This window comes from Mycteria americana, chromosome 1, assembly GCF_035582795.1.
Source record: "Mycteria americana isolate JAX WOST 10 ecotype Jacksonville Zoo and Gardens chromosome 1, USCA_MyAme_1.0, whole genome shotgun sequence".
Taxonomy (NCBI): Eukaryota; Metazoa; Chordata; class Aves; order Ciconiiformes; family Ciconiidae; genus Mycteria; species Mycteria americana.
Window position 1 is genome coordinate 125,524,771 of NC_134365.1, and position 11,592 is coordinate 125,536,362.

Genomic DNA, 11,592 nt, shown 5'->3' on the forward strand with positions numbered 1-11,592 from the left:
GTTAGACAAAAGGCAGTCCCATGCTGCTTCTTTCTCTTTTTGCCTACGGATGGGAGTAGAGGGCTCTTTACCTCTCAAGCTCCGAATCACTGGGCTTACGATAAATATATCAAACTCCACTTTAAGAAAATGCAAGACATAGGAAGTGTTCACAACAGTCAAGAGGGATAGATTATCACATCAAACAGTCTTGGCAATATTTATAATTTTCCATGCATTTATACATTTCATGTGGTGCAGCTGACTTACTATACAACCCAGAAAAAACAAGTTGGCCCAGCCTGGAAAAATCTCATGTGCTTCAAGGTATTTGTCTAGGCTCACCAAGCTCATTTTTGGTTTTGCTTTAAAATTCTACAAGGACACAGAACTAACCACACACCAGCTATTTCAGACGAGGCAATGTGGTATTTAAAAGTTTAATATTGTAACCTTAAACCTGTAACTTGGGCCTGCTCACCCTAATATACTTTCCTTGGAGCGATCTTTTATAATCATCTTTGGGAACTGCATATATGCTGTGCATGAATCTTGTCCTTAATCTTGTGTTTTCTATACCATTTTTAAAAAGCTAAAAATAAGTAAAAATTTTACCTGTTTAAGCACAATATAAAACCCAAATATATATTAAAAAAACCCTTGCAGCAAAATACCCAAGTAGATGCAAAATGCCAGCATTTGTAGAAATTAGATAATGTTTTCAGCTTATTCTTTTTTAAAATGAAACTGTTTTGGTGTAAGAGTACAGGTAGAGGTTTAATACTCTTCCAGATAGGTTTTGTGCTTTTTGATACGTGACGGACAAAACAGTACTTTCAAGAGAATGAAATAAAAACTATTTTCTTTTTCTCCCTAGCACAGTCTCTTTATTCTAGCTAAAGCACCTTACGATGAAGAGCAAATGCTTTTGTCTGATTACTTGGCCAAGTTTGCAGAGAAATCTGGATCCTTTCCCTGCCAGGTGAGTTTCTGGACCTGCTAGGGTCAGGCCCCCAGCTGATGCAGAGAGCTAGAGACTGGTTATGTTGTCGGCAGTCGCTGCCCCGTGCCACTTTTCCAGAACAGCAGGTAAGTAACTACAGAGCTGTGGCACGCGTACAGTCCGTACAGTCCTGGTTTCATCCCCAGATGATTTTCTTTGCAGCTTGCCTAAGGAACTGTCTGTCTCCTGCCCTGCCTGGTCTCCCCTCCCCTCCTCTTTTTCCTTCTCTCCCAAGCCCTGATGAAGCACAACGTTTCTGTGAAAAGCACGCTCCCGTTGTTTCCCCTGTAGCACACTGAGTGCAACATAATTCGTTTCCCTGATTCGGTTCGGGAAGAGCATCAAGCGAGAGACTTGAAGAGCTCCATATGTTTAGCCTGTCAAAGAGAAGACTGAATACTGTTTTATTATAAGTACCTTATGTACTTTAATCAAGCAGAAGCCAAACATGAATCAATATCTGGGAGTTAAATCTGGAAAAATTCAAATGAGGAATAAGGCACGATGTTTTAAGATAATGATTAATTATTTGAACTAACTACCACATGAAGAGGTGAATCCTTTATCTCAAGCCCAGGTGCCTTTCTGGAGGACATGCTTTAGGCAAATACAGGATGTTGAACCCGGGTTAAGGGTAGCTGGGTGAAATTTTCTGGAAGTCAGACTACTACTTTATTTGGCCTTGAAGTGCAGATATCTACTAATCACTTGGTTTTAAAATGTATTTAACTAGAATACAAAGGATTCAAGGCAGAAAAATATGCTAAAAGATTAAAAAGTCAATCTATAGTTTATACCATTCAAAGCTGGTAAGCCACAAGAAAAGACGATAATATTCTCTTCACCATGGAAACACAAATACACTGAAGAAATCAAAATGTTGGTTGTTGTGTGATAGAAGACAAAATGGGACATGAGGGCTGTGAAGTGAGTTGTTAAAAATGAAAAAAAAAAAAAAAAAGGAAGAGTTGAGGAAATCTGGGTGACTTTGTTACAGACAGAGTGTATAAAGACCCAAGGACTCAGTCTGTAAAATGCATCCTGTAATTGCAATGGGAGGAAGGCAGAAAAAGACACATTTCTTGGGAAAGATACTGGTAAACTCCACACTCAGAAAGTCAGGCATGCAACAGCAAGTCAAGGAGGAAAGTTGTAAGCTAGCATGGCAAGATGGAAGATCATGAAAACTAAAAATCAAGCTATCCAAAAAGTTGGGTCAGCAGTTACTAGATGAAAAAATTTATGCCATTTCACAAATCTGAACTGATTTTAAAAACATTCACTTCTCCTGTGACAGTGGAAGGACAACAGTGTGAGGTTGTTGGTGACCATTTTTCAATTTAGCAATGTTTTCCGTTGCTAAGACACAGATGTGATTTTCCTGATTGCCTGACCCTGGTTACCAGTGAGTATTCTATTAGAAATAAATGCGTAAACTGACTATTTCACTGTGGATACAGAAATCAATGTCACAAACGTGAGGAACTACATACAGAGAAGGACAGCTATAAATTCAGAGCTACTGTTTTGGTTTCTGGGAGACCAGGGTCCCAGCTCCTGCTCCAACGCCTATTCCCAAGCACCCTTAAGCAGATGCTTTGGCGGGAAAAGACCTATGTGAATTCAGTCCTCTACAGTGCAAGCATCTACATATGAGAAAATGATTTGGATTCCCTTTAGCATTGATGGGGAGACAGGCACTATGGCATATCTCAGCTTATTTACATGCCTGAAAAAGGTCAGACCAGTTGTGCCCAAGAAGCGTCTCTGTGGCTTTGCTGACCCTAGAGTCTAGATGAAACATATAAAGTCATGCACGATGAATCCTGCACTTAGCCTCTGTGCTTCAGTTCCTTAGACAGATAGCAGTATTTCTATATCTCACTGAAATATCACTAGAATAAGTCCCCTAACAACTATGGGTATGTTACTGAGCTGTGGCCTGGTGAAGCAGGGTGCTGCTGACACCACGAGAGGAAGGAAACTGGAACTAGCAGTTCTCAGAAAGAGATGGATCACTACCCATCCATTACCCTATATGCCTGAAGTCTTTTGGCCTATAAATTATGAAGTTGTACCGTCTCATTTCTCTCCAGCAACTCCAAACTTCCGAAGGAAGCTGATGGCAGCTTGTCTCCAACAGTCCTCACTTTCCAGTACACTTTTGCTCTCCCTTGTGGAATATTTTTCCTCTTTGCACAGATTGTCTCCATCCTCTTGGATACTGTTTCTTCTCTCCCTGGAGTAAATCAGGCGTAAGCTGCAGTAAGTAAGGGCCAAAGCCCCTTTCACTCTCAGCAGCTTCTGGGAGAGCTTTCCGAAGTCGCGGGACACTGCAGCCTGTCACTGAGGGATAGGTAACAGGGATTAGGTGAGTACCTTCTGCTTCGTCTTTTTTTTTTCTTCTGAGAAAAAGCAGCTTTTTTTTCTCAAAGCAACCACAGCAGTTAGCCAATATTGGGTACCTTGAGGGTTGTTTCTGTTGGGAAAAGAAGCTGGTGCTGGAGCTGGGTGCTTTGTGCAAGGCTGATTATTGAAAGAGGATGGCAGGAGCCCTATTTCCCTGAACTCAGCATGGACGGACAATAGGACGCAGTTTCTATTTCAGGACTCTTTTCAGCCAACACAGTCCATAACACAAGTTCTTTTTTCCCTTGGTCTCTCTCTCTCCCCACAGCTTTATCTTAACAGCAGATGACAAGTAATTTTTTGGTGTGTCCTCATTTTCCATCTCTCTCTCTATTTCTTTTGCTGCAGACAGGACACGCACGCTCAGCTGGTATTAATTCTGTCCCTAGGTCTTTTTGTTCTCTGTGTTCTCATTCAGGCTACCATTTAGATGGGTTTCTCCCATCAGGAACAAAGAGGGCATTAATTTGTCCACTGTTTCACTGACTAGAAGGTATTATGCTCACCAGATTCAAAGCAGAGATGTGACTGCATATGGGTCAAAGACAAGATAGGCTGAGGGCCATTCACTCATCAAGATAATAGCACCTCAGCTGTAGCTTCCTCAGCCTCTCCACTTGACTTGCTGGCACGTGCAATGACAAACCACTGAGAACAAGTTTGTTTCCTAATACAGATGAGTTCCAAGCCAAAAACTTCATCTTCTGAAAGCTGTGTCATACCAGTTTATGTCCACTTGAGATGCAACTCTCTAAGGGTATAAAGTGAAAAAAGGAAATAGTTCTCCCAGACATGAAAAGGTATTTATGTGAAAATGCTGAAGTACTTATGCAGGTCTCCTTCTAAACCAAAAAGACTACTTTATTTTGTTGTTAAATTGCTTGTTCTTGTGTGGTATGGCTTATACTTGATTTCAAGCTAAACCGCATCCTAGCTCACCATTCTGGAAGGCTATGCATAATGGACAGGCAGACACTGAGTAGAGCCGGAGCAACTCATAAGATAATGCGAGACACAGTACACAGGAAAGCATATGCAAATGCTTCAGTTCAGTTCCTATCTGAAATCACTGCTTTGTTTATTACTTATTTTCCAGGTTGACTTGCAAGTAGGTTTTTTCCTGTCAAACTGAGCTTCCACATTTCGAAGAGCCTCCTAAATGAGACCTGAGATAGCGTAGCATATAAAACTGAACTGTCCAAATACAATTTTTTAAAAATCAGGTCAGAGAAATCCTGTCTATGAAGAGGGTCAAACAGTAGTTCTCATTTAGCCTGAATAAGAAATTAGGGAGGGGAGGAGGGAGGGCAGAGGAACTAGAACAAAACTATTTCAGGCTCCTTTATGACTGACTATCTTTATTATTTACATATAAAACCAGACTGGACAAAGCACTAAAAATACACCATATCTCATTGGGAACAATCCTATACCAGCAGGGAAATGTAGCAGTTGACATAAGTGGCCTTTTTCTATCATTAGCTTCTGTGATTCCATACCCATTTCATCCACAGCATGTATGCTTCTTACAAGTCTCTCTGTAATAATAGTACCAGAAATACAATTCACTGCAGCGCTCGTTCTCTACACTACTGAGGAATTGGTGCTTTTTAATGCTTATCATATTGGTATGGACATTGATAACAGACGCCCTGATGCTCCTCTCTATTCCACCAGTTTTATACCAGCATAATTCAAGCGGAAAAAAATGTACAAGCAGAGTATCTCATGCAGGTTTTGGGGTGATTTCTACAGACAAGAACAGATGACACATCGTGCTGCAAAACTCCTGGGGAAGATGAGCACTGTTACCTGCCATTGATATACACACAACTTACTTATCAGTCATTAAACAACTGCCTTGACTTTTCCACTTTCTCCCAGTTCTCCAGGTCTGGAGTTACCTGTCTTGATTATACTAAAGGTGTCTTACCAGTCTTGCAGCAGAAACTATTTTTACAGGGCAAATTCTCCCGACCTGATAATAATAGGGAATCTTCATTACCAAAAGTATAAGTCCTATAAAGAGTTTCAGTTAACGCCAGATTAGTCCCTAAAGCACTCTCTGGGAAGGTAGAAGGCCATACAGAGCATCTACTGTAGGTTTTGAACCCTACCCAGCACTCGAACATCATATGTTGTCTTTCCCTCTTGAGGTCACCACTTACCAGGAGACTCCAGCTTGTTTAAGCATGTGAGTACTCTAACTGAAGCCAAAGTACTCAGGAACTTTGTTCAATCAGGTTTTTTTGTTTCAGGCTCTTCCCACTGAGGTTATCTGAAGATCACCTGTGATGTGGCTTTCTGGTTTCTCCGTATTATTAAACAACTGACCTGGCATGGCATGCAGGTCTATGCCAGGCAAGTATTATCTAGGCTGACATTCCTCTCCACGCATTCAGCTTCTCATTGCAGGCTTGTGGCTTTGTTGTTTGGTGTGGCCAGTCCTCAGGGAGAGGGGGACCTTTGGGCTTGGCTGGCCCACATTTCTTACTGCAGATGCAGTTGCAGCACGTTGTGAAGTCTAAAGGTCAATCCAAATACAAATGATGGTCTTAGAAACATTTGCAATTCCAAGCCAGCATCATCTGAACTCAAAGAAGAGATATGCTCTTTGCACAGATTGCCTAAAAGTTCATTTAGCCCCTTCCCTCAAGTGGAAGAGGGTGACTCTTATGTCACAGTTAGAGTAGGTTGCCCTTAACACGTTAATCATGAACTCACTTCAGTTGTTCCTGACCCGGTTGTATCAGTTTAACGAGAGAATAAGGAGGACTCCTCATGGAAGCGTACACTTCCTACTCAAGCTGTCTAGTCTGCGATGTTTAACATTCAACTTGACTGATGATTATTGCAGCGCTACGTGCATGGACGGGTGTATCGAATGCCTGCTGCTTCCTCCACTTGCGTTTCGGATTCCAGGCACCTGTCATGCCACAGCTTAACAGCAGGAGCAGCGGCCAAGGCAGCTTGTGCAAAAGTCCTGAAATGCCGTGTTTTACAAGCTGAAATATGAAGTGATAACTTCAGGAAGTTTGTTCATACTTTGGACAGGTGAACGAGGGAGGAAGCAAGTGCATGGGTACGGAACAAGTGAATTATTTAAGCCAACAGTCCAGAAATGCAAAGGAGGGATGTCAGGTCTCTGGAAGAAGCTGAACTGGACTGTACTCCTTCATCATCAACAACAGTGTGGGTGTTCTGAATGATACCAAGTCCTGGATTTTGACATGAAATTTTAGGCCACCACAAGAAAACATCTGTTCAAATTCATCTTCACCAACACTTCCATAATTTAGCAACTTGCCAGTTGCATAATAAAATGAAACTGGGCATGTTGCCTTACGTTTGGCACTTTGGTTTATTTACTTTTTGCATAGGTGCCCAAAGATCATCGGCAATGATTGATGAGAAATTCACACTATTATTTCAGGTTCTTAGATTATGAGGCATTCTTGGACAACTGAGATAATGTCACACGAAAGCTGAGAGAGCCAGAGTGCTTTCTTAAACCTGCTTTTCTAAGCTAATGAGGTTTGTGTATTTCCACTGTATGTGTATTTTTAATTATGTGCAAATATGAATATCTGGCAATACTTTTCAAACCTATTCGCCAAGTTAAAAGAAAAAAATCCAACAGGAAAAGGGGAAGAGCTGTCAAAGATACAAATTTCAGCCAAATTCATTAAAACAGGTAGAGAAAGAGCTAATTAAAATCTACATGGGAGAAAAGAAAGGGCAAGAGGGAGAGAAAGAATGAAAGAGAGACTGTAAATGCCTAGCTATGGGGAAAACTTCAGTTACAGTTCATATCTTTGTAAAAATGAATTTGATCAAACTCAAAACAAAAACCACAGTAAAGTTAGCTTCCTTTATTTCAGTGCTTGGGGAGTTAGTTGGGGGTTTGGTTTCTTTATGCAATGACATTTTCCTGCATAGTATTCCTTACACATACTACTCAGCTACATATAAAGGGGCTTTAAACAATGGGAGGCTGGAATATTTAATGGATAAATTTAGAAGTGAGGGAGGGATTCTGCTGTGCCAATTGGACTTCACCATCTCCCTTTCCTTGGCATCTAGAGAAAACTCCATTAGAAAAGCAAGAAAGCATGACAAAGTAAACCACAATTTTTTCCCTACTGAGAGCTTCAGACATACAAATGAGTTCTTGCCAGATAGCAAGTGAGATTGTATCATTTCCAAACAACTGACTCAAAAAAAAATGTAGGCACCTTGAGAGTCCTCTCAGATTCAAAAGTGCAGAGATTGTTTTGCAGAAGTAAGCTTTGCTCTTGGATTACAAATGTTCATGCCAAATTGCAGTTTCAAATGCTTTTGCCTGTGTGAGTATGTGTGAAATTATTAATCCTTGAAAGCAGGGATTCATAATAATGGAGTTATTGACATTTTCTTGGCTCTAACACTGCAGATGTGATGCTAAGGACAAGAAACATTCCCACTGTTTGATGAAAGGGGTTCCCAGGAAACACTAGCAGTAATCATTCTTCAAGCAGAAGATGTTTTCTGTCATCTGGTTCTTGACAACTATAAATAAAGGACTCAATCTGATTTTTATACACTATTTCTACACTGTAAGAGACTGAATGATATATCACACAGTTTGCAATGAAATCCATATACACAGTGATGAGATTATAAACAAAGTATGTATGCACCACAAATGTTTGTGTTTTAAGGAGTGTTGTGAAGCAGAGGTTCACAAATGCACTTGTTGGCCTTGGTTAATGCAGAAACTCCATTTCTTGTGCTGTAGCTAAAGTGCTTCAGAGACAAATGTCGATATGCGGGCAGAGGATGAAAACAGTATTTGTTTGCTAGCATACAAGAACTGTTATTAAAAGCTACCAAAGTGAAATGCTATCATTTCTTTTTTTTTCCTCAGCTATGTCAAACTAAGCTATTTGAAAACAGAAATACAGACAATACAGTGTGGTACTCATCCCCAAGCCAGGAAGATCTCTAAATGAAGCACCAGCACTCCCTCGGAGAGCAGGGGAATTGAAGAGCCCTGGCAGGGTACGGTCCTCCTCCTTGAGCTCACAGCCGAGCTCTGCTCTCCTGTTCGTCTGCAACAGCAACGAGTTGGGAGCCCACCAGGAAAAGTTCAGAGGAGGTAACCAGTGAAACCTTCATTGTGAGGGGAAACAAAAACCTTGGAAATGTCTTTACTTTGCAACGCAGTGTGATTCAGTGGGCCCTGAGCTAGCAATGGTGCAAGTCAGACAGCCCAGCACCCTCCTCAATGGGGATAACAGCTTAGCCCCACACGGGCAAGGCACCAAACTCAAGCTATTAGACTTTCACTAGCAGGACTGCAATGATGCTATGGCAGCAGGACTGCTTCCCATCCAGAGACAGCAGGACTGCCAGCACCTCTGCAGTGACCTCCAAGCAGTGAGTGCATCTGCTGTGCTCATGGTCTCTGAGCAGCAAGGGTATTCTGCACACCCCAGGAACATGGGTGAACGACATGCTCTGACATGGGGAGCAGAGATCCTTGCCTTGCCTTGCCTTGCCTTGCCTTGCCTTGCCTTGCCTTGCCTTGCCTTCCCTTCCCTTCCCTTCCCTTCCCTTCCCTTCCCTTCCCTTCCCTTCCCTTCCCTTCCCTTCCCTTCCCTTCCCTCTTCTTTAGGTCTGGCCATTTCATAACCACTGAGGAGGAAAAGAATAAACATAAGCCACACAAAACCTGGACCTACTGGGCAAACAGGTAAAGAAGGTACCAACCCAACACTCTGCATTTGAACATTTCTTTTTCTGTTTTCTTCTTATTCAAGCTCTTTTTATATCTGTGGCCTGAATCAGCACAGGCTCCCTCGTTATTGTCCCTGAGTTCCCAGGAAAGCGCTTTCCTCCTCCCTTCTTCCTTCTTGCTGCAGGGTTATGGCCATTCAGCCACGTGGAATCCATTGCCTGCCCAGTTGCAACACGAGATAGGGCAACACCAGACAGAGAGTGAAAAATGAAAACCGAGAAAGTTGTAACTGCTAATGTTTGCATTACCAAATCTGTAATGAGGATAAATCTTCATAACCATACCCCAGCATTGGAAGATTATGCACATCTTTGAAAAGCAGATTTGATCCTCTGGCCATTCCCCCCAACAATCTGCACTGCAGATTTGCAGCAATTTTTACACGAACAAAGACCTTCACTGCATCATAGCAGTATCTGCTTGCAAGAAAATGACCACACTGGGAAGCGTGAGTTCTCAGGCTATCTAATGACTGTATCAGCATGGATGTGTCATTGCTGTTCTCACAAGGCATCATAGAGCCTTGCACAAAGTCATGTGAGAGTGAGTGAGAAATCAGCTGAATCTAATCAGAAGGAATGGGGTAATTAATACGAACTCTGTGAGGAACTGCTTGTAAAGTGATATGCAGGGTTCTCTGTTTAGCGGTTCATTATTCAACCAAGCCCTAGTAAAGCTTCACTGTCTCCACGGAGCGCAATGCAAATAGAAAAACAGCTTCATTTTCCCCATCCTGTCACTGTAGTCCCTAATTTAAGCTGATCATACTTTTCCATTTTTCACAGAACATTTCCACAATGCGGCTAGGGGCATCTAAACTGTTATTAAAACGTGCTAGCTGAGGAAATGGAGGCAAGCTGGCCAGAGCTGCTTGGAGAGGGCAGCCCCACTGCTCTCTGGTTTCTCCTGAGTCTGCTCAAAGCATGAGGAAGCAAGCAGATAATAACAGATTTCTGGTGAGACAAGGAAAGTATTGGTGAAGCCAGTTCTGCAAAGAATTTCAAGCTCATGAGGGGAGGTTTTCTTGGAAAGTAGCTTTCTCTTAGAGAGATAACCAGATAAACCCAGCATTGGCAGGAGATGTGGAATCTCACCCACCCCATGACACTGCATCGTATGCAAAGGGAAATTTCAGTCAGCAGAGGGGACGGAGGAAAAAGAAGCATCAAGCTGGCTGTTGCTGAAGGAGTAGATCGAACATGACATGACATGCTGCTGCTGCCACAAGCCAACCAGTATTGCTTCTGCCCCGCCATCCACCTTAGAGCGTGGTAAATGCTATTCCTTTCCCTACTGCCAAGGAATTGTTTGCTAATAGACTGCTGACAGATGGGTGAGAACATTTGTTTTATTTTTCTCCTCTTCTTTTCTTTATTTCTAAAAAAAAAACCCTTGGGAAGAAACAAATGCCATCCATTCATCCATTCCTCTGCAGTCTAAGGAAATATGGGCAGCCCCCTGTTGATTTAAATAGCCTTTTTCAAAGTAAAAAAAAAAAAAAAAAAAAAAACAAAACCAAACCTACTGTGTCCTGTTATGTGAAATGCAATAACGTGGCATTAGACTTTTTTCCAATTTGTGCAAGAAATGCAGTCATGTAACAGCCTTAGGCACATCAAAGCTGTGCTCCATAGCTGCTGCTGACCAAGAGCAAACGAGACCACCACAGTTGTAGGGCAAGAACATATAATCAATGTGCCCCAGGTTTTAGTGTAAAATCTAGGTAGGAAACCAAGGTCAATACATGATCAAAGACATAATTTAGCTGGAGAGCTGCACAGTGAATGCTTTTCCATCTTTATTTCTCCCTTTTTTAGTGTCCACAACCACAATGACTTTTCTTCCTAGGACTTTCGCAAGTCTGCCGGAGATGTCCCGGAAAGAAATGCACGTGCCCATGCAGGGTACTACATATTCAGAGGCCTTTACCCATCTTCAGTGTGTTGGACTCACTATGCGTGGGCAGAACATCTGCCTAGGATTCAGATTTCCCAGCTCTGTCTTCTTTCTCTGCCCAGAAAGTCTGTCCAGACAGGATCTGAAAAATATGTGTCCATTTGGCCTGAATTTCTAGATGTTCAGCAGTCCAGAAGGAGTGATATTTCCAGTCAGAAAATGAGACAAGATCAGCAAAACCCAGACACATGACAGCTGTATCTCTTCCAACACAGATGGACTGGATGCATGCTCCCTTGGAAGACACTTTCATCTTTATACCTCAGTTTCAATAACTTCTATTACAAATTGGAGACCGTTGTATCAATTCACCCTTGTTTCATCTCAACGTTGCTTCTAGGCTCCTGTTAGTGAGCCCTGGCTGGCAGCCGAGGAAATTAGAGTGTGTTGCCTCATTGCAGGGTCTTGGAGAACCACAAGTAACCCCAAACCCCAGGCAATGGTGAGAATGGAAATGTGAGGCTTG

The 11,592-nt window shown here is 42.1% G+C and overlaps 2 long non-coding RNA genes across 2 annotated transcripts; one reads left to right on the forward strand and one right to left on the reverse strand.

Moving 5' to 3' along the window:
* Positions 1-854: 854 nt before the first annotated feature.
* LOC142404873 (uncharacterized) lies at positions 855-5,875 on the forward strand. The gene is made up of 3 exons (XR_012773981.1): positions 855-961; positions 3,185-3,353; positions 5,650-5,875. It is a non-coding gene; the product is annotated as an uncharacterized LOC142404873 (long non-coding RNA).
* A 1,072-nt stretch (positions 5,876-6,947) lies between these two features.
* LOC142404874 (uncharacterized) lies at positions 6,948-11,247 on the reverse strand. The gene is made up of 3 exons (XR_012773982.1): positions 11,124-11,247; positions 9,143-9,328; positions 6,948-8,542 (listed from the first exon to the last, which is right to left on the reverse strand). It is a non-coding gene; the product is annotated as an uncharacterized LOC142404874 (long non-coding RNA).
* Positions 11,248-11,592: the final 345 nt, after the last annotated feature.